Source organism: Phacochoerus africanus, chromosome 1, assembly GCF_016906955.1.
Source record: "Phacochoerus africanus isolate WHEZ1 chromosome 1, ROS_Pafr_v1, whole genome shotgun sequence".
NCBI classification, from domain to species: Eukaryota; Metazoa; Chordata; class Mammalia; order Artiodactyla; family Suidae; genus Phacochoerus; species Phacochoerus africanus.
In genome coordinates, this window is record NC_062544.1 from 216,468,448 (window position 1) to 216,491,327 (window position 22,880).

General features: G+C 44.8%; 1 protein-coding gene across 4 annotated transcripts in view; it reads right to left on the reverse strand.

Annotated features, from left to right (window-relative positions):
* The window catches only part of KALRN (kalirin RhoGEF kinase), a 697,683-nt gene that overhangs the window by 470,086 nt on the left and 204,717 nt on the right, over positions 1–22,880 (reverse strand). The window lies entirely within an intron of this gene.

The following is a 22,880-nucleotide window of genomic DNA, read 5'->3' on the forward strand; positions in this document are numbered from 1 at the left end:
ATGTGTTGCCTCAGAAAACCTTCCTAGATTAACCTCATCTGACCAAGGGCATTCTGCCTTCTCTCAGCACTTTGCAAATAACTCAGCCTTTCCCATAGTCAACTACACTTGTTGGAAGTTTATAGATTTGGTATTCATACTGTGTGTTTAATTTTTTAAAAATTCTTGTCTCACTCTCCTGCTCCTGGGATGAATTGTGTTTTCTCCATTTGAATACAAACACTCTAAAGACAGGGATGCTGCTGCCTGTAGATCTGAGGTGGAAAGTCCTTGGCATGAGGAGTTCCCGTTGTGGCTGAGCAGGTTAAGAACCCAATATAGTGTCCTTGAGAATGTGGGTCCAACCCCTGGCCTTGCTCAGTGGGTTAAGGATACAGTGTTGCCACAAGCTGCGGCATAGGTTGCAGGTGTGACTTGGATCTGGTGTTACTGTGGCCGTGGTGTAGGCCTGCAGCTGCAGCTCTGATCTGACCCCTAGCTGGGGAATTTCCATATGCCACAGGTGCAGCTGTAAAATGAGAAAAAAAAAGAAAGTCCTTGGCATGAGTGCTGTCCTTCCCTGGGCCCACATCAATGGCAGCCATTGCTAAGCTTCACCATGGACCCAACCTGGGTCAAAGAATCTTTTTAATAAAGGGCTCTAGCCTGATTCTATCAATTGATTAGAGATAGCACACAAGGTATTGATAACACCAGTCTATTTAAGATATATTACTTGTAGTTAAAATTATATGTCAATTTTTAAAAAATCAAGTCCTTGAGTCACGCTGGTAATTCTTAGATGGCCAAGGGTGGGACTGATGAGAACAGTGGATGTGGTCCTATTGTTTCATGAAAGCCCATTGTAAGAGTCAGGGCATAAGGAGGCACATTTAGGAAGCTAAGAGTGAAATCAAGACCAGATGAAGTAACAGTGACCAACCTGAAAACCAAAACATAATAAGGCTAAAGTGAAACAAGACATTGTGGAGTTCCCGTTGTGGCTCAGTAGTTAAGGAATCCAACTAGGAACCATGAGATTTCGGGTTTAATCCCTGGCCTCGCTCAGTGGGTTAAGGATCCGGTGTTGCCACGAACTGTGGTGTAGGTCGTAGATGCCGCTCAGATCTGGCAGTGCTGTGGCTGTGATGTAGGCCAGCAACTACAGCTCCAATTAGACCCCTAGCCTGGGAAGCTCCATATGCTGCAGGTGTGGCCCTAGAAAAGACAAAAAAAAAAAAGACATTTCTATATAACTTGTAATGAGCAAGGTTTATTTAAACTCTTGGACTTTATAGCTCCTAAGAATCAAAGAAAAAAAAAATGAAGGCCAGAACAGTTATAACATCTCAGTTTGGAAGAAAGTCTGTGTTTTAGTAGTTAGGGGTCTTTCCTTCTATCCTTCTTGGTTTATTTAACCTATGTGTTTATTTTATAACTCAAAATAAAACTTTGGTTAATTCACATGTTTGTATAAATATTGGTGTAGCATTTCCTTAGGGCGCTGGCTGTATTTCCTATTACCCAGATCATACTTGCTTAAACCCCTGTATATGCTGCTTGCCCCAGAGTCATGTGCCACCACCTAGCAATCACCTACAGCTACTGGACGTAAGGCCACAACTGGAGGATTTGGGCTACAAAAGAAAACCAAATAAGTCCCATTTCAGGCTTCATTCTCAAATCTCAATATGTCACAGACTTGTGAAGAGATCACAGCTCCCACTACTGAATGAATGTCTCAAGCAGATGGCAGCTTACTTAGGCCTCCCAGTTAGACAGTTAGAAAGGAAACTCCCCAGTGAGGACACTCTGTCCCTTTCTTCTTGTTGAAACAAAGGATTAGACTCTGCATGGAGGAAGGCTGAGCCTTTTGTTTCTCAGCAGATCCTGCATCTCAAAGGAAAGGAGTGGCCTCTTCTCTTTCTCTGACAACTACTTAGTCAGAAAGTGGCCAGAATCTTCCATAAGTAATTCGCTCTACCTTATTGTCTGAAAGCAATGTGATTTTCTTCTTAAATTACAGAATTTCTTTCCCATTATAAGAAAACACCTGCTAATTACAGAAAAGTTAAAACAGTCAAAGGTCTATGTAAGAGATACTAATGAGAGGGATTTATAATACTTGGCCTATTTCCTTCCAGTCTTTTTTTGAGCATGTAATTTTCATACTTTATTGTGTTCCACCTTTCACTGTAACATAGAGGCTCTTTTCACGTCTAAAATTTCTTTGAAACTGTTACGTTCCGCAACACATAGTCCATCTTACATCTACGCCATAGCTGAATCCTTCTCATTATTGCTTTACAGGGGGCATATCAATTTGTATGTCCACCAGCAAAGCATGAGTATCCTTCCCCCCTCCTCTTACTGTACCCTCATTAGCACTGGTCACTGATTTTTTTAAATCTTCACCAATTTTCTAAGAAAAATATTACCTTACATTTAAATCTGCATTTCTTCAATGACTGGCTATAGCATACTGGCCCATAAGAAGTTCTTCTGTGAGTTACCTGGTCATTTCCTTTATCTATTGAGACTTAAGAGTTTTTCTCATTGAGTTTAGTTTCCTTTAGCAGGACTCACATGTGTTGCATGCCCCTTTATGCCAGGCACTGCAGGACAACTGTGGTCTGCCTTTCCTTAGAGATGACCCACTTCCTTGTTTACCTGCTCCTCAGGCTTCATCACTGTGACCATAACTGTGCTGACATGAGAAATCCCCGTCCCTAACAATGAAGTCAGTGTTACCACCAAGAGCTGGGGTTTGATTATCCCAGGATCTAAAATGTGGTCATGCATAACCACCAACACAGCTATTAACGGATAATCTCTGACAACTCAAAGAGAAATCGTGTACTAATACCCTCCAGGAAGTTTTCACTAGCTCAAAAAAAAAAATGGGAAAAGAGGCCCAGGGGCTGAGTGTTGATAGATAACCTAATTGGCATCTTTCTGTGAAAACAGCTAAGCTGCCAAGGTGCTTTCTGTGTTTGGTCTGAAGCAAGGAGAATAGCCAGGGGAGGGAAAAGACGTTTTTTATCACATGCTTATTCTGTGCCAGGACTATGGTTGGGCACTTGACATACATTATTTCACCTTATCCTCAGAAAGACCTATAAACTTGGCATGGTTATCACCATGTAAGAGATGATGACATTGAGGCACAGAATTTGCCTAAGGTCACAGGACTAGTAAGTACCTGGCACAGAGTCAAAACCAGGACCACTGACTCCAGAGCCTGTGCTCAGGTCGCTGTATTACATCACTTCAGCAGATCACCACTGCATCTGGTGTTTTTCTGATTGGGTGTGGGCTGAAGGGTTAGTGATGAGGGGACTATATTAGGGAGCTCATAGATGCTGGGGGAAATTTGAGCAAGGAATCTAAGTGGATGGCCTCCATTCTGCAACCTCAAAATCACAAAATCACAGAAGCAAAACAGCATGGTACATTCAGATAGTTCAAGTAATTCACTTTGGTTTAGGTATGTGGGTAAGAGGCAAAGAGTGATGGAAGTGCTGTCAGAATGCCTTAAGAGAGCCCGATTCAAGGCTCTAACCATCATCTTGCCACATAGATTCCAGGCTACCCACAGTCCTACCCTAGACCACATTCCTTGTACCTGAAACCCTAAAATTCTTGGCTTAAAACACCCTTTGCTACTTTCTAAGCACATGTATGCCTTCTTCCCAGGTCCAATCCCCCAGGGGTAAGGAACACCAGTAGGATGAGCACCTTGGCCTGGGGAATGGCAAAGGATGTAGCTAAAATGTGAATCTGTGAGTTTATTTTTATGTACGCTGTTGGAAAATTTTCTAATTTCATTCTTTTACATGTAATTGTCCAGTTTTCCCAGTACCACTTATCGAAGAGACTGTCTCTCCTCCAAAGAGAGTCTTGCCTCCTTTGTCATAGATTAAATGACCAGAGGTGCTTGGGTTTATTTCTGGGCTGTCTATTCTGTTCCATTGATCTATATTTCTATTTTGTGCTAGTACCATACTGTTTTGATTACTGTAGCTTTGTAGTATGGTCTGAACCCAGGGAATCTGATGGATTAAAGACCTAAATAGAAGACCAGATACTGAAAACTCCTAGAGGTAAACATAGGCAGGATGCTCCTTGACATACATCACAGCAACACCTTGCTTGATATGCCTCCTAGAATAATAACAATAAACACAAAAATAAAGCAATGGGAACTAATTAACTCAAAAGCTTTTACACAGCAAAGGAAACCATTCAAAAAAAATGAAAAGACAACCCACAGAATGCAAGAAAATCTTTGCAAAGGATGCAACTGACAAGGGCCTAATCTCCAATATATACAAACAACTCATACAACTCAACAACAAAAAAAATAAACAACCCAATCAAAAAATGGGCAGAAGACCTAAATAGACATTTCTCCAAAGAAGACATACAGATGGCCAGTAGCCACATGAAAAATGCTAAACATCACAAACTTTTATAGAAATGCAAATCAAAACTACACGAGGTACCACCTCACACTGGTCACAATGGCCATCATGAACAAGACTACAAGTGCTGGAGAGGGTGTGGAGAAAAAGGAACCCTTCTACACTGTTGGTGGGAATGTAAATTGGAACAGCCACGATGGAAAACCTTATGGAGGTTCCTCAGAAAACTAAATATAGAACTACCACATGACCCAGCAATCCCACTCCGGGGCATATATCCACACAAAACTATAATTCAAAAAGATACATGCACCCCTATGTTCATAGCAGCCACTATTCACAATAGCCAAAACATGGAAACATGCTAAATGTCCATTAACGGATGAATGCATTGAGAAGATGTGGTACATTTACACAATGGAAGACTACTCAGCCATAAAAAGAATGAAATAATGCCATTTGCAGCAACATGGATGCAACTAGAGATTCTCATACTAAGTGAAGTAAGTCAGAAAGAGAAAGACAAATACCAGATGATAACACTTATGTGGAATCTAATATACTGCACAAATGAACTGAAACAGACTCACAGACATAGAGAACAAGACTTGTGGGTTGGGGGGATTGGGATGTACTGGGAGTTTGGGGTTGGTAGATGCAAATTATTACATTTAGAATGGATAAGCAATGAAGTCCTGCTGCACAGCTCGGGGAACTATAGCCAATCTCTTGGGATAGAACATATGGAAGATGGTATGAGAAAAGAATGTACATTTATGTATGACTGGGTCACTAGGCTGTACAGTGGAAACTGAAACAATACTGTAAATCAACTATACTCTAATAAAAATAAAATAAAACTTTAAAAAATAAAATAAAATGTGGATTGTGAGCCAGAGTATCCACATGCTCATATGAGGCCCCCTGCAGTAGAAGATAGAGCTGAGTGGTGGGCAGAGAAGAGAGGCAGAACATGGGCTGAAGGCAGAGCTCCTTGTACTGCAAAGTTCTAGTATGGAACTCAGAGGAGTCCAACAAATCTGAATCTGAAGCTGCGCCTCCGAGGTAGCTGTGGAGACATATTTGTCAAACAGAAGGGTAGACCACGTTTTATCTAAGGTTTGGTTAGCTTGCTATATTAACTTTCACTACTTAGACATGGAGTATGTGGGTTTCCATTTGTGCTTCTGCTGCCCTCATCTCAATGTTAAAAGAAGGCCTTCAGAGAATTGGCAGGAGTGGAGGGAGGCAGGCCTCAAATCAGGATGCATCTTACACCGGGACAGAAGCGCTGCATTTATCCTGATGGCCATCCGGTACTACTGAAGGGTGTCATTCAGGGAAGGAACATGATCAGATGATTGGGGAAGAGTACCCTTCGATGGTGCAGAGGGAGAATAAACTGGGGTCAAGCAGATGGAGTGGCGAGAACAGAAGCAGAGAAGAGCCACCTCCTTGGGATCTTCGCAAAAATGCTTCCTAACTGAAGTCTTCTTGGGCCAGCACATCAAAAAAAAATTTTTTTTATTGGAGTGTAGTAGACTTAGAATGTTGTGTTAGCCTCAGGTACAGCAGAGTGACTCAGTCATACACATACACATATCCCACTCTTTTGCTGCAGCTGTCACCTAGCACTCCTGACCTCCCTTCCCTGGTTTATTTGCCTCCTTAGCACTCATTACCATCTGGATCATACAGTTTACTTATCCATTTAATGCCCATTTTCCCTCAGAGGACAGTAACCTTGGTGAGGGCAGGGGTGTTTGTATTGATTTCCTCACTGGATCCCCAGTGCCTACAGTGCCTGGGGCAGGCTAAGACTCAACACATGAGGAAGGAGGGGCGGCAGCAAAGGAAATGGAACCTAGAACCAAACTTTCCCAGTCTGAATCCCCAGCTCCACATTTACCTATTAAGGAATCTTAGGCCAGTTACTTTTAACCTCTATGCCTCAATTCCTTCACTATAAAATGTGAATAAGAGTAACTATATTACAGGGTTATTTTACTTTCAATTTTTTATTAGAGTATAGTTGATTTACAGTATTGCTTCAGTTTCCACTGTACAGCCTAGTGACCCAGTCATACATAAATGTACATTCTTTTCTCATACCATCTTCCATATGTTCTATCCCAAGAGATTGGCTATAGTTCCCCGAGCTGTGCAGCAGGACTTCATTGCTTATCCATTCTAAATGTAATAATTTGCATCTACCAACCCCAAACTCCCAGTACATCCCAATCCCCCCAACCCACAAGTCTTGTTCTCTATGTCTGTGAGTCTGTTTCAGTTCATTTGTGCAGTATATTAGATTCCACATAAGTGTTATCATCTGGTATTTGTCTTTCTCTTTCTGACTTACTTCACTTAGTATGAGAATCTCTAGTTGCATCCATGTTGCTGCAAATGGCATTATTTCATTCTTTTTATGGCTGAGTAGTCTTCCATTGTGTAAATGTACCACATCTTCTCAATGCATTCATCCGTTAATGGACATTTAGCATGTTTCCATGTTTTGGCTATTGTGAATAGTGGCTGCTATGAACATAGGGGTGCATGTATCTTTTTGAATTATAGTTTTGTGTGGATATATGCCCCGGAGTGGGATTGCTGGGTCATGTGGTAGTTCTATATTTAGTTTTCTGAGGAACCTCCATAAGGTTTTCCATCGTGGCTATTCCCACCAACAGTGTAGGAGGGTTCCCTTTTCCCTATACATTACAGGCTTATTTTAAAAGTTAAGTTAGTTAATACACATAAAACACTTATGATGGTGCTGGATACATATCTATATTCAGCTGCCATAGGAGACACCATTGGTATCCCTCCCAGGGTCCCTTTAGTGACCACTGGGCCCAGTCCCCTGCTCCAAAATTATTGTAGCAATCAGCTTATACCTGAGGCCATCTCAGGAAACTTGCCTTTGGCTGATGGGTGTATTTTTCCAAAAGATACCTGGGCAGTTATACCCCCAAACCAGGGAAGCTAGTGCTTGTCCTATCCCAGGGATACCTTTACCTCAAGGCAAAATAACTCCAGCTTGTGCTCCAGAGCCTTCTCATTTCCCCAGTCAGGCTCCAGCTAGACCTCATCTGAGGCTACCTCCTTATCCAGTCCTGCCCCTTCCTACTCTGCTTCTCCAACTCCCTTGCAAGTTTTTCTTGAAGAGAATGCCCTTAATAAATCATCTCTACCTGAAACCCTATCTCAAGAAACATAGACACAGTTACATATACATAGATTTCATTCATCTATGAAATTATGCAGGCAATCTCATATATGATCTGAAGACTAAAGAAGAAATCTGGGTTGCAAATTTTGACTTGGGAGTCATACCATGCCTGGCACACAGTAGGTGTTCTATAACACGTGCTGAATGAATAAATCCATGATAAGTGGCAGTAGATATGCACACAGTGGGTGAGATCACTCAATGAAGACAAGTAAGATGAAAAGAACTATCTTCTGAGTCCAGGAGAGAACTGATGGGAATATCTATTTTAAGAGATGGGAGAGGAAAGCAGATGAATCTGAGGAACAAATGCAAAGAGGTTAGATAAAACTAGGAGAGGAGTGAAGGAAAAGAAATCAGGGAGGAGAGGACTTCAAGGAGGAAACACGGCGTCGAATGCCACAGAGGCAGGTCAGAACTACTGCCTTTAGCAGCCAAGAGGTGGTGCCAGACAGTGCTGGGCAGAAGGAATGGGGTGAAGCAGGGAAGCAGACTTCTTAGTTAGTCTCTGAGATGACAGAAGGAAATGTCAAAGCCATGAGAGGTGGCGTTTGGTACATTCCTTGGTGGCCCTGTCCCCTTGACCTCCGGGAGCAAGCAGGGTCCACGCACTGTTCTTTGGCCACCCCAAACCCCACGAGGCCCCCCAGCCATCCTCCTTCCCAAGCCTCCATGCCCTTGGACTGCTCTTCCCTCTCACACAGAGTGCTCAGAAGGGAAGCAGCTGCAGCAAACCAGTGAACACTGGAATATAACTAACAAGCAGCCTTCTTTTCTCTTTTAGGTTATTTACCTTTTAAATGATAGTTCTTAGCCCAAATTAAATTTTCAGGGGCAGAATGTGCATTGTGGATGATGAGGACGGGAGCACAGAGAGGTGAAGTTTGGAGCAGCAGGGCTTCAAATCCACTTAGGAGGGAAAGGACACCGAACCGCCCTCCCCAGGTCCATAGCTCCTGTTTTAGAGGGAGCTTTAGAGACACACAGCTGCTGTCCCACCCACCGCCCCACTAGGTTCCCATCTGGGGCTTGAGACCTGCACCCTTTTGGCCAGCTTCTCAATTTTTGCGATAAATTACAGTTCCTTCCAACTGAGCTGTGAACTGTCTCATAGACTCTCAGGGGCTCTCCAGCCCAGGACATAAATGTATCCTGAGTGACCAGATGATTGATCAAATAGTTCTTGTATTCAGTTCCACACCATTTACTCTTGTGCTCCTTACATGTCACTGGGGCTGTTTTTACTCAGCAAGCCTGTGCTACCTCAAAACAGCGCTGGCACCACTCTAAGACTGTGATCCCCAAACTCTGACCTTCACCAGCACCTAGGATGCTTGTTTAAAAAGTGATGATTTTAGCGACCGCTTTCAGAATCAGTCTGAGATGAGGCCCAGGAATGTCTCCAGGTGATCCAAGGACAACACCTAGACTCTCTTAAGTGTGGTCTGTGAGAGTTTAATGATATGTACTTTATCTGAATCAGATGAGGACAGGCATTAAAAAACAAGAGGAGTTCCCGTCATGGCGCAGTGGTTAACGAATCCGACTAGGAACCATGAGGTTGTGGGTTCGGTCCCTGCCCTTGCTCAGTGGGTTAAGGATCCGGCGTTGCCGTGAGCTGTGGTGTAGGTTGCAGACGCGGCTCGGATCCCGCGTTGCTGTGGCTCTGGTGTAGGCCAGTGGCTACAGCTCCGATTGGACCCCTAGCCTGGGAACCTCCATATGCCGTGGGAGTGGCCCAAAGAAATAGCAAAAAGACAAAAAAAAAAAAAAAAAAAACAGGAGGTAACATATAGTCAGCACAGTGTCTGCAAGGTGGACCAACAGCTATGCTATTACCAAAGTCTGCCAAAAATGTTAGCTGTTTCTCTCTCCATAGCCTCACGTTCTCTTGAAAGGAGTCTTTTATTGCAAGCCCAGGCTGGGAGGGAGTTCTGTCCTTGCGATGCATTTTTCTGGTTCTTTTTGCAAAGCCCAAGCTCCTCCTCTGTTGGCCTAGGGAGACTTCCAGGTTCCCCTCTCTACTTTTAAATTGCCATGAAATGACCAAGAAGTTCCTGCTTCTTATCATATCCCTGACCTGATGGTCTTATTTAAACTTCTGGGCAAGTTCTGGGTGTCTCTCTGGGTCCCCGTGGGTCCTGCCCCCATCTGACACCCCAGAGTCATCTCCTGACCCACGGGGCTGTGAACTCTGTGAGGATGGCCCCAGGTCTGACTGGTCCAGGTATGCAGGCCCTCCACAGTAGGTGGTGTGGAACCAAGGCCTAGGCATGTCACCCTGACCCTTTGCACTCCTGGGTTGCAAATTTTGACTTGGGAGTCATACCATGCCTGGCAGAGATCACAGTTCAGCAGAGATCACAATTCAGCAACCCACCATTGAACCCAATCCTCCTGTGGTTTTATTAGACACAGTTGTTACTGTTGTTTATAATGCTTTCAAGTGCCTTTGGAGGAAGCTTAAACTCTTCATTCCTGAAACTACTCCCAGCTCATTCACAGACTCACCTAACCTGTCTGCTTACTGGCCTGTACCTTTGGCTTCTCTGTCTTAATTGCTGTTATTTCCCAGACCTGCTTCACACATTATAAGACTCAACAGCCTTAGCTCGGGGAACCGGGATTAAGCCACCAGTGTCTCAAGGCAAGGGGGGCTCTGTGACCTGCACAGCATGGCAGAGTACCTGTCAGTGACAACCCCAGGCCAAGGCTTCTCCCTGGGTTACAGGTCTGGCCTCAGGAACTCAAGTGCCACGTCCTTCCAACACCTGCTCCCTCGTGGCACCCCAGGTCACTGACTAGTGAAGTCCAGACTATCCCTCTGGATTCATCCTGGCCATATCACCAAATCACTCCCATCTGGTTAAGGGGTCAGATTCAAAGGGCACCTTCTCCCTGGGGTCATCCTGGCTTTCTCCCCACTAAAACACCTCTATTAGCATCCATTATCCCAGTTTTGTGATAGAACCTGGCCGCTCATTCCTGGATGCCTTTGGGCTTATGCATGCCAACCCCATCTGTGCCTGGATAATGCCTACTCACATTTCAAAGCTCAACTCACATGCCTCTTCCTGCAAGAAGTCTTCCCTTCCTGATAATGCCCCTCCCCATCCCACGCCATCCCCACTGGGATGAGGGCTCATCCCTTGCATCACCATAACCTCATGCTTACTCTGTACGGTAGCTGTCATGCATAGGGTAACTATAGCCATTCTCTGGGTGATCAATGTCTAAATCCCTTACAGAGACTTATGTGACTTCAAGATGAGAGCCTCGCTATGAAAGGGCTTCATAAATAATAAGGTTTTATAGAAATACATCATACTATCCATTAACTCACTAATTTATTCATCCAACTTACTCTATGGCTGTCCCAGTGCGAGGCACTAGAGATATAAATGTGGTTAAGACAGAAATACAAAGGTTACATTCTAGAGGGAGAGACAAACATAAGACTATTAGGTAGATTAATAGAATAAATGCACATTGTGATAAGTCTTAACAACTTATCAGGTGGTCAGAACAGGCCATTATAAGAAGCTGACATTTAAGCAGAGACCAAAACTATGACAAGGAGCTAGTTAAGGAAATGCTGTAAAAATAATAATGCAGGCAGAGGGAACAGCCTGTGCAAAGGTCCTGAGGTGGAAAAGAGACTGTGTGCTGGCTGATCCTACATTACAGGGAGGAAGCAAGGACAATAAAGTTCATAAGGAAGCAGGAGACCAGCAGCCACACCCAGGCTCTAACCACAGCCATAGCAACGCGGGATCCGAGCTGTGCCTGAGACCTACACCACAGCTCATGGCAACGCGAGACCCCCAACCCACTGAGCAAGACTAGGGATTGAACCTACATCCTCATGGATACTATTTGGATTCATTTATGCTCTGCCACAACAGGAACTCCCGAGGCTCTAAGTCTCGAGGAGCTCAAAACCTTACGCTAGAGAGAAATAAAAAAATGAGAGCCAAACTCCTAAAACTCAGAGCAGTTGTTTTCATAAAAATAGGACATATATGTATATTAATGATAAAAGCTAATTTTATTGAGATGTGAGAATCTACGTCAGCTAAGTATTTTGCATTCATTGCCTTGTTCATTCCTTACACGAAACTCACCAGTAGTTACTATTATCATCCCACCCCATATTTAAGGAAACAGAGGCCCACAGAGTTGAGCGACTTGCTAAAGTCGCCAGAAAGAGGTAAAATCATATTTGCATCTGGTCTGTTTGGTTCTGTCTAGTGGGTCAGGATACCTTGCCTCAGAGAGACACAGAACACTTGAACCAAAGAAACTTCAATGCTTACTTCTCTATCCTGCATTTCAGAGATGAGGGCAGCAAGTTCCAGAGGGGGGACATGATTTGCTCAGGGTCAGAGGGTTGAGTGGATGTTTGGCTATTTGGGCCAGACACCCAGGTGTCCATCTCCCCACCTCAGGTCTTCTACTCAACCACGAGATCTCTGGAACTGAGAGGGAGAAAAGTCCTCCCAGATGACAAATAACCTGGTTTGGAGGCCCAGGATACCAGGTGTTGAATACCAATGCCCCTTTCCCAGGAATAAGGACCATCTGGCTCATAGTTCCACTGTCTCCAGCAGCAGAGAGACAGCCTGACCCTGCTTGGCGCAGCTCCTATGATACCATCAGAGATTCACCCCATATCTCTGAATGTCCAGCTGATTCTCACTTGGAACAGCTGTTGATATAAATGTAACATCAATCCATTCTGGTGACAGGTTGGGGGGGGGGGCAGAGATCGGCAGTGAGCACCATGCCTGCAGACTAAGCAGCAAGCTTTCTGTTTAGTGTGTGCTGCCGAGGGCTGTTCAGTTGGTAATAGTTGTGAGCACAGGATATTGGCAGTGTGGAGTGTCAGAATCCCAGTGTGGGGGCCTGGGAAGGCCCAGCTGTTGGCTGTGATGGAGCAGAAGTGGCTTTGGAGTCAGACTTCGTCACTAAGTAGTCCTGGGAAGGAGACAAATTCTACACTGGACTGGTTGCTGAGGAGTGGGCGAAGGACAAGAAGGCCAAGATGAATGGAGGACTTCCCCTTGAACGAGGGCAGCAGCTACCCACACAGCTCTGGCCCCACAGGAGCAAGCAGGACCAGCAACACAGGGTGACCTGAAGGGATGGCGGAGATGTCTTACTGCAGTGCTTGGACAGGTCACCACGAGGAGACAGAAACAGGCAAAGGGCGGGAGGAAGATAGTCCCAAGAAGCCACCCCCGTCACCCCTTCTTCAGCACTGTGCTGTACCCATGCCTCCCCCAGATGGTTTCAGGAGCTGAATTTTCCACTTAGAATGTGAGGAACAAAAAAGTCCCCGGAGCACTGGGGAGAAAACATTCCCCTGACCCATTTCTGTTCTCATGCCATTCTCAGGCAGCAGAGTCCCTGGTTGCAGGATCCAGATTTTGTTTGGATCCCTTGATCCCTTGTCCAGCACCCTGATCTATGTTGACCTGTTTTCTGTTCCTCAGTGCTATTCTGGTAGCAGCTCTCTGCTGATTGCTCCAAACCACACCATACCCACTTTCCGCAACAACCAGAAATCAGCAGGTGTTGAAGAAAAGTGTTAAAGACACATTAGCACCTGCTTTAAGCTTTCTAATTGGTATAATCAGAAGCAGTAAAAAAAAACTTTGAAGGAAGCTGTGCCTTATAGAGAAATGAGCCACTGTCCAGGGAACGCTGTGTCCTGACGGAGGGGTAGGTCGCACTCAGCTCTCAATCTCATCCTGCACAATGTGGAAGGCTCCTGGATGGCTTGAGGCCCAAAAGGAGGGGAGGGGCACCCTGAGAGGTTGGGGAGGGGAATCCCTTGCCTGGCACGCATCTCTCTTGGTGGCAGGCTAACAGGTGACTGTCCACCATCAGCTGCCTTTCTGCCATGGGGTGATTCAACTACCATCAGAGCCTCTTCAGGATCCATGTTAATCCAAGCAGAGTTTTGTTTTTTTATTAATATTTTGTTTCTCATTTTTTGTTTTGTTTTAGTCGAAGACCCTCTGTCCACTTTTCCAGCTTATGATTATTCCAGAGAATTTGTGTTTTCCCTACAACACAATACAAACACATTGAACAACACATCTTTTGCCTCTGGCCTATGATGTCAGGGCTGGGGGACAAAGGTCAAAGGTGATCTTTTATCCTAAATCAAAAAGCCTTGATTCCTTTTCTGTGAAGTGGGGAGACTGACAAATTGGTCTAGGGTTTGGGCTCAGCATTGTTCAAAAGTTCCCAGTGATCTGAACATAGAGCCATGGTTAAATACCCCTACAGTAAAGGTTCTAGAAATTTGCTTGCCTGTTTTCAGGGCCAGGAACTCTCTCTTGCCAGTTCTCCACCTCCAACTTTACCAGAAGCAAACCCAAGTCTTGCCCAGAGACTCAGGGTCCCAGTGAGCAAGGTTTACATTTTCCACCTCTTTAAAGTCTGCTACCTAATTCTATGCAAACAAAGCTGTTTAAACAAGCAAACAACAAAAACAACAAAAAAAACCCTCTGGCTGCAATTGTGCCAGAAGCAGCAATTTTGATTCTCATTTTAATTCCTGGACAGGTGTGGTGAAGACTCAGGCCCCAAGATTACTCCCGAATCCCCAAGTGTGGCCATAAAGCGACCGTGGCCTAAAAACACAGCAGGACCTCTGTACCCACATCCTGACTTGTCTTCAATGCTGTCTTTAAAAAAATCACTTTCTAAAAACCAAAAACCAAAAAAACTCAGGAAGGACAAAGATTTGCCACCCTGCAGAGAGTCAAAGGAGCAGGCCACAGGCCAAAGGGAGCACCCAAAAAGAGTTCCAGAAATGGCCCGGCTGACAGCAGGACCAAGGTAAAAAGATACAGCCTTCCAAAGAAAGGTTCCTGTCGGGGCCAGCCTGGTCTGACCTTAATGTGTGTTGATCCACCAGGTCATGACCTCTGAAACACAGCTTCATTCACCAAAGGAAGAGACTCACTTTCTAAGCCAGACTGGCCTGGGGCCGAAAGGAGCTACTCTCCGCTAGGAGCAAAACAGCTTGGAGACTTGGGAGAAGGACCAGAACCAATGAGCCTAGAAGTCTGGAGCTGGCTGACCAGAGAGGACAGATGGCAGAGGGGGCAGGTTCAGGGGGTTGGGATGAAAATGACGTATCCTTTTCCCAACAGCAGCCTCCTATCCTGTTTCCCACCCCTCTTCACACAGCTGCCTGTCCCCTCCTTCTAGGGCATTCAGAACATGAAGCAGAAATGAAATGGAAACCAAAGCATCGAGGGAAAGAAAGCATGAATGGAAAGCAAGAACCATGCTCCTCTGTCCTCCATCGGCCCTTGCTCCCTCTTTCCTACACTCAGGCCGGGTAAAAAGCAGTCTTTTTTTTTTTTTTTTACTTTAAAAACATGTCATTATAATCACCGTTCATATACCAAAGACTGAATCCACATTCCAAAGGCTATATAACCTGTCTAACCACAGTGTCTTGGCTACCCCAGCAATAAGACACTATAAGCTTCTTCAAGGCCGGGGGTGGGGGGGGCGGGCGGACAGAGAAGAGAGCTGACACAAGAGAGGTGGCAGCAGAATGCTATGTGCCACCCTCTCCCCCACCCCACCCCCACCCTCAGAGCAGGGGCTCCTCCTTGCTCACTGCAACCCCCGTTGCAATCACAGCTCTGTCTGCATCCTGCTGCTCCTTGCCCTCTCATGGGGACCCACCACCACCACCTCCAGCTGGGCTCCGGTTTCCTGGCAGGGCAGGTGGAATCCTCATTAATAAACCACACACTTCCTCCAGGAAATGATCTTTGGTCAAAACTGCCTGCACACACCTCCCCTCCTCCCCTCCTCCTTTCTAAGTACCAGGAACTTTCTTGAAAGCCTGATGCTATTAGCCTGCACACAGGAACACAGGTCCAAATAAACCCGTCAACACAGACACCCTCAGCTCCCAAAGAGGCACCTTCAGGGCCAGGCCCACTGGACCTTGCTAATGCAGGAGCCCTGCTTCCCAAAGAGCAGGCCACCCCCACCTAGGGGCCAGTTTTCCTGTCTTCCTGCCTTCCCAGCCAGGGTCCCTGTGATGTCTATGGAGAGAATCCTGTGAAGGCTGAGGCAGGGTGCAAACCTGAGAACAGCAAGGGAGGTGGCGGAGAACGAAACCCAAGGGAGAGGACATGTTTGGAATGCAAAACCCAATAGGAAGGGCTCTAGTGGGCCTCTGCCCCCACCCACACTAGCTCGGGGGTTCTGTCAGCTCATGGGTGAGTGGGATAGCCCCTCTATGCAAGATCCCAGGGAGGCCCTGACCCCAATGCGTGCTGCTCGCCCACAGGTCCTGTCCGTGTTAGGAGGCAGTGCAGGGTTGTAGCCACTGGCCCAGCAACCATCACTGGCCAGCTGGGTGGCCCTGGGCACCTCACCACACTGGACAGCACTCCATCCTTTAAAAATGAGAGTTGGCCTGGCTGACCTCTGCAATCCCTTCCTGCCTCAAGCTCCAGGATTCTAATGCATCTACTTCTTTTAAAATCCACCTCAGATAATACATCAAATAAACTATCTCTGATGGCGTCCATTGAACTGGTATGCTTATTTAACAACTGTCTGGAAAACATTTAGTTTGTCTTCTCCAGTGGGTCCTGGAACCTTCACCAGACTGCAAGCTTTCCCAAGGGCAAGAACTGAGTCCCCCTCATTAGTCCGCAAGTTCAGCCAGAGAAATCCAGAGGATTATTGGGCCATTCTCTCTAAGTTGGTGTGCATGTCAGAACTAAACAATTGTCCCATCTACACACAGAATTAAACCTGGACCACTTTGCAGGCATCATAATGGAGCAGTCCATCATAGCTGGGGCTGGAGGGGAGGGTAGCAGATCTTGCCTTCTTCCAGGTCCAAAACAGGGAATTTCTTTTCAGCAAATAAGTTCTGAAGCCTGAGTTTCCTGCAAAGGAAAACAGCCTCCGGCCTGGAGATGAGAGGATGGTCTCCTCCAGGACAGGGAATCAGGGTGGAAGGTGTCACAGTACTAGGTTCAGACCTTGCCTCAGGCACCAGGCCAAGAAGAGTTTCTGTGTGAAACCAGGCACACAAATTGCTAGCAATGGGAACAGATGAAATGCCAGCTCAGGGATGCATAGGACAGTCTGAGAGAAGATGAAGAAAAATGTACTGGTTTTGAGGTTTTGAATAGTTCTCAAAACCAAAGCTGGTCCTCTCTTGACCTAGAAGGAGGAGGGAGGGGGTAGCGGGGAGAAGAGAGGCTTCAAGAGAAAGGGAAAGAGGCAGCAGGCCCATCAGGATGCACACTTGAATGATGTCAGTAAATGATTTGGAAAAACATTTGTCCTCGCTGAGTCACGGCGGCTCTGACAAAGTGCTCCTGTCTGGGTTCCGGAAGAAATGGGGCTGGCTGTCACACTTGCTCAATTTAGAAACAGGAATGCTTCTCCTTGGTGAGACAGCGTCCATTCCCAGCTCTCTCACATGTTCCTCCCTGCTCCTGCCCTAGCAGAGGACTTTGCCTCTCCTCTGAGGCAGAGCTGGTCCACCCACATGGCCTGAGCACTTCCTGTGGGCACAGCCCCTTACAGAGGAAAGAGGGCATCCCAATGGAGGCCTTGGTATCACTTCAGTGACTTCATGTCTGGAAAAGAGAGCCTGGCATTGGCCCCATGTGGCCCTGGGGGTGAGACACTGCCCTCTTCCCTTGGAGAGCTCCCAGTCTAAGGGAATTCAGCCAACTTTCAAGGTGCTGCTCTGCAAACTCCCTGCTAAGAGACAGGACCTATCACCACTATTTTATGAGTTTTCTAGTTTCCAAGTCTTTTTCAAATGTTCTTCAAATTATTTTTTTCTGTATAAGTGATGCTGGACTTTTAAGAAAGAAATTCTTTAAAAAGTCTTTCATTCAAAAGCTATTCAAGAAGACTTGAGGTGGCGTGAAACCGGTAAGGGGGGTGGGGAACCTTATTTTAGTCAAAGCTACAGTGGCAAACTAGTCCAGAAATGTTCCGTGACTAGTGAGTGTGTTCCCCAGGGTTATAATCTCAGCACCAAAAAGCCCTAGGTAATGATGTTTTTCTCATTCTCATTCTCTGTGTTCAGAAAAGGAAAACAGAATCTAATGAGCAGGTTTGAAAAGACAAATTAAGACTTTTATCTTCAATGTCTGCAACTGATGCAAATAGCGAGGGAGACAGAAATTCAGAGATCAGTATGCTTGGGGCACTATGACTTCAAATCTATCTAAGACTAAAGACAAACCATTAGAAATGATTTTTTTAAAGGATTTTTATCCTTAAAAGGAAGTCAAAAATTGGTATAGAGATTCTATGTTATTTAAGCATTTTCCCTCAAAGAGCATCATTACAAAATTCTAGTTTCAACTGGCAATTGTTACATACTCAATTAAATATTTTTACAAGTGTCATTTAATATTTACTACAGTTGTCTAACAAAGATTACATTAACCTCATTTTGTAGTTGAGGGAAAGTAATTATTGCTAGTGGTTACTTAAGTTTCAATGTTTCAATAAAAAAAAAATTAAAGCCTATAAAATCCAAGGTCTAATGAGGAGAAAGCAGACGCTTACCGCTTGGAGCCTCTAACAAAAGCTATCGGTATCTTCCAAGTAGCTAAGGTGAGATACTCCGCCACTTGGTGGCCGCATACCTAAATTGCCAGAAGTATAGGTACATAATAAAGGCAGTCTCTCTACTACAGTATAATACCATGAAGTGTCCGCATCCAATATATCCCCCAAAATATACACAACTCCAAACATCAGTGAGGGACACACAGTAGACCCTAGCCAATGACAGGTGAAGAGAGAAACACAAAACATGCTGAAAATAATTATACAATAGGGGAGGGAGAAAACAAGCCTAAATCTGAAACCCACCAAGTGAGAAACACATCCTTCTTCCCCAGCGTCAGAGTGTCTCTCCAGTATCTATCCCACATTTCCAATATCCCAGCCAAATGAATGTGAACCAAATTCAAATCATCCTGATTCCCTAGCATGAAATCTTGAAAAACCTGGATATACTAGAACTAATTTCACCTGAAATGCGGCATTTTACCTAAACTAAGTGGAAACAGAAATATCAGTTTCCTAATCAGCCTGCTATTGGTGACCCATAGACTTCAGAAGCCTACAAAAAGGAAGTAAATAACCCCACCTCATGCTCATTCAACATTGCTGCCCAGAGACAAACTCCAAAGAGACCCAACTTTCACTGTGGAAGGCAAATAAGGACCTCAGTTCAGATGAGTGCAGAGGAGATTAACAACCACTTTGGGCCAAGCCAAGCCAGGCACTGATTGCACAACCAGCCAAGGATCTGAAATACACCCAGAGGCAAAACTACAAATCCACCAAGGGCAAAAAGCAATTAAGTCTTTATAGATTTCTTATTAGATCTGAACTTTAATGTATGGTCCCCATTTACATTCCTATTTTGGGGGGAAAGTAAAAGGAATCCTAACCTGGGAGACCCCAAAGGGTAGGCCCTGTGGCCAATTCCTTTACTCTTTTCAAATCTAGGGTCAGGTTTAGGCACGTAACATATGTGGCCCTAATCAGGGTTCTTGGTGATGGTAATAACAATGTTTGTGCAATGGGGCCTGGGCAATGAGGAGCCTATAAACTTAAATTTGGAGAAATACAGACTTGGAAGTCTAGGGCAAGGCACACAGGAAGTGTAAGTTGGGAAATTTGGAAAGAAATGTGGCAACGTCCATCAAGAGCCCTAAAAAAAAAAAAAAAAAAAAATCCATGACTGGATCTATCCCAAAGAAACGAACTAAAATGCAGACAAATCTTTATACACGAAGAAGTTTCCTGAGGAGTTCCCATCATGGCACAGCAGAAATGAATCTGACTAGGAACCATGAAGTTGCAGGTTCAATCCCGGGCCTCGCTCAAAGAGTTGAGGATCCGGCATTGACGTGAGCTGTGGTGTAGGTCGCAGACTCGTCTGGGATCTGGCGTTGCTGTGGCTCTGGTGTAGGCCGGCAGCTATAGCTCCAATTGGACCCCTAGCCTGGGAAACTCTACATGCTGCAGGTGTGGCCCTAAGAGGACAAAAAAGAAAAAAAAAAAGGAAAAGTTTCCTGAGAGTTATTTACAACAATGCAGTTTTGGAAATTACTTAGATGTCTAATGATAGGGTTAATTAAAATATGGTGTCTCCCAAGTCACACTATTACACATAAAAAGTTTTTAATGTTATGAAATTATTCTTTGGGTATAATGTTAAGTGGAATAAAACAACAAGCAAAATTAAACAAGCAATATGATTCAATTCCAGCTTCAAAAATCTCCAAAGAAAAAAGATAGGGGAGTTCCCGTCGTGGCGCAGTGGTTAACGAATCCGACTAGGAACCATGAGGTTGAGGGTTCGGTCCCTGCCCTTGCTCAGTGGGTTAACGATCCGGCGTTGCCCTGAGCTGTGGTGTAGGTTGCAGACGTGGCTCGGATCCCGCGTTGCTGTGGCTCTGGCGTAGGCCGGTGGCTGCAGCTCCGATTCGACCCCTAGCCTGGGAACCTCCATATGCCGCGGGAGCGGCCCAAGAAATAGCAACAACAACAACAACAACAACAACAAAAAAGATAGGAAGGAAAAATGTCAGTATGTTAATCCTTCCTATTTCTAGAAGGTAGAGTTATAAGAGTTTAAGAAAATTCTATTTTCTGCATTTATTTTCTATAATAAAGAAATATTTTCCTAATTTGAAAAAAAAGTTCTAATTTGAAAAAGAGACTTTATTACACTATTGGGAATACATATTCATTTATTCAGTACTTGTTATAAGCCTGCTAGGTAATACTGATCTTACTGCTATTAATACTGTTCCTTCTAACTCTAATCTTAACCTTAACTATCACCCTAACCTTGACTTTGATAAAACTGTGCTAGAGACAATGAGGGACAGATGACAAAACAAGGTCCTCACTGCCAAGCAAGGAAGAAGAAAAAAATTGCCCTTTGCCCTAGGCCCCTGCTGTGTGCCAAGTCCTGGGCTGGGTACCATCCACATGTTCTCCCATAATTCTCACTACCATTGGGTCTGGTGATATCTCTATGCCTATTTCACAGGTGAGGAAATATATCAGCAAGCATGCACACTTCTCCTCCCAGAGGGGAGGGTTCAGGGGTTCATTCTTCCTGCACTAGAACCCCCTGCCTAGTTTCCAGGGTTGGTATTTGTCCTTGAGGCTACTTTTCCCTCCTCTACTAGTCTGCAGTGCCACTCTCAACAAGTCAGTGATGTCCAAAATCCCTTCCAAGGATACAGAAGATGCACGTGAAGAAAAAACAACATCCCCGTCTCCATTAGGAATTCTTTTTCCGATGGTGGATCCTTGATTTATCACCTGAAGGCATTTACTAGAAGCATTCCTGGAATAATGAGGGCTGCTTCTCATAGTTACTTCATGACCACATGGTTTCCGCCTCTGATTGTCCATGTTATTGTTCTCTTGGGAATCACAAATGCTTGTCTCTGTACTTGAAGCATTGTGGCTGGCTCTTCCCCTCCTCCTGCCTTCCCCTCCCACAGAGTTGCTTTTCACAGAGTTTCCACAGGCCCCTCTGGCCCCTCTGCCTCAGGACTAAACCAGCAGAGACACAGATCTGCCAAGTCCAGAAGTGGCAATGGTCAAGGAAGTGAACAAACTTCAAAATGCATATCAGCGGCCCACTGACTAATGCCAACATCATGCTTCTGATGCCAGCAATGTACGATTGAACCAGGCAGGGGGCTGAGTGAAAGAAACATCTCATACTCAAGGAAACAGAACACGATGAGCATTCTAGAATACAACAGAGGGGCCACTCCCACCATTCCAGGTTTTGTGTTCAGGGTTCCTTCTACACACAGTCTTTTACTCATCTCTTTAAATAGTTTCCATGGTCTTAGTGCTTTTGCTTTCTCACTACCTCTCTTAATATAATCTGCTTACTGAAAAATAGCTATCATCCACAAATGAGTATAAATGAGGAGTTTTTATGTGTCTAAAACGGAACACAAGCCCCTGGGGGAGGAAATATGAGGCACCCCCCTGCCACCTTCATTATCCTACACAACCATAGCTACCATGGCTGTCTTAGCCAGCAGAAACCCCGGTTTCAGGCAATTGCCACCTGCATTTCCCATGTGTAGCAACCTTCACACTCAGAATTCAAAGGGAATCTTGAAGAAAGCTGACTTGATGAACAGAATGCCACTGCCAACCATAATTACATCCATCTCTTTACCACCCTCTTCTACCTCCCTGCTTCCATCCATTCCTTAGCCTGTCTTTCAGGGTCCACCTTCCCCCTCTACCCAAATATGTCCCCTGTTCTCCACCACCACTGCCTCCTTCACCCTAGCCTCTTTATTCTATTCAGGGGATAAAAACTCAGGTTCTGCTGCTACAAATCACACTGGCAAGTTGTGTCCTTAGGCAAGTTATCTAACCTGAGTTTCAGTTTCCTCATATGCAAAATGGGAATAAATAATACCCATCTCAAAATGCTGTGAAAATGAAGTTAACGTATACAGAATACTTACAACAGTGCAATTATGTAGGCTGGCAGATACTAATAATGGCTAGCCCTTATTTATTACTTCCTAGATCAGTTTCCACATTGGTTAGAAGCATGAAGTGCTTTTTTCAACCCAAAGTCATGTTTGAAGATTTAGCCATGTTGTTACATAACAAAGTAGTTCAAAAAAGCTAGCCAAAGACAACTATATATGGTATGATACCATTTTTTATAAAGCTCAAAAGCATACAAAACTGAATGATACACTGTTTATGCAAACATATGGTAAACTATACCCAAAAAGCACGACAAGGATAAACACAAAATGCTAGATAGTATTTATTTCTGGGGAAGTAGGTGGGATCGAAGTGGGGAAGAGTCACAGGTAGCTTCAAGGGCAGAGGTGATGCTCTGCTCCTGAAGTTGGGGGTGTTCATTTTGTTACTATGCTTGAGAACTTAAACATTCATTTCATCTGTTCCTTCATAGGTAGAAAATATTGCCATATATGTGCATATACTTATTACTACTATCAGGCTCCTTTAGGAGACAGACTCTCAAACAGTAAGCGCCTGGGTGCTACAGTGAGATTGCAGATAGTTTCTTCACAACACACTTAGGAGATGGGCATTCCTTTCCCACATTAAACATTAGAATACTGGACTCAGAAATGTTGAGTCATATGTCCAAGGTCTCACTTTGTGCCAAA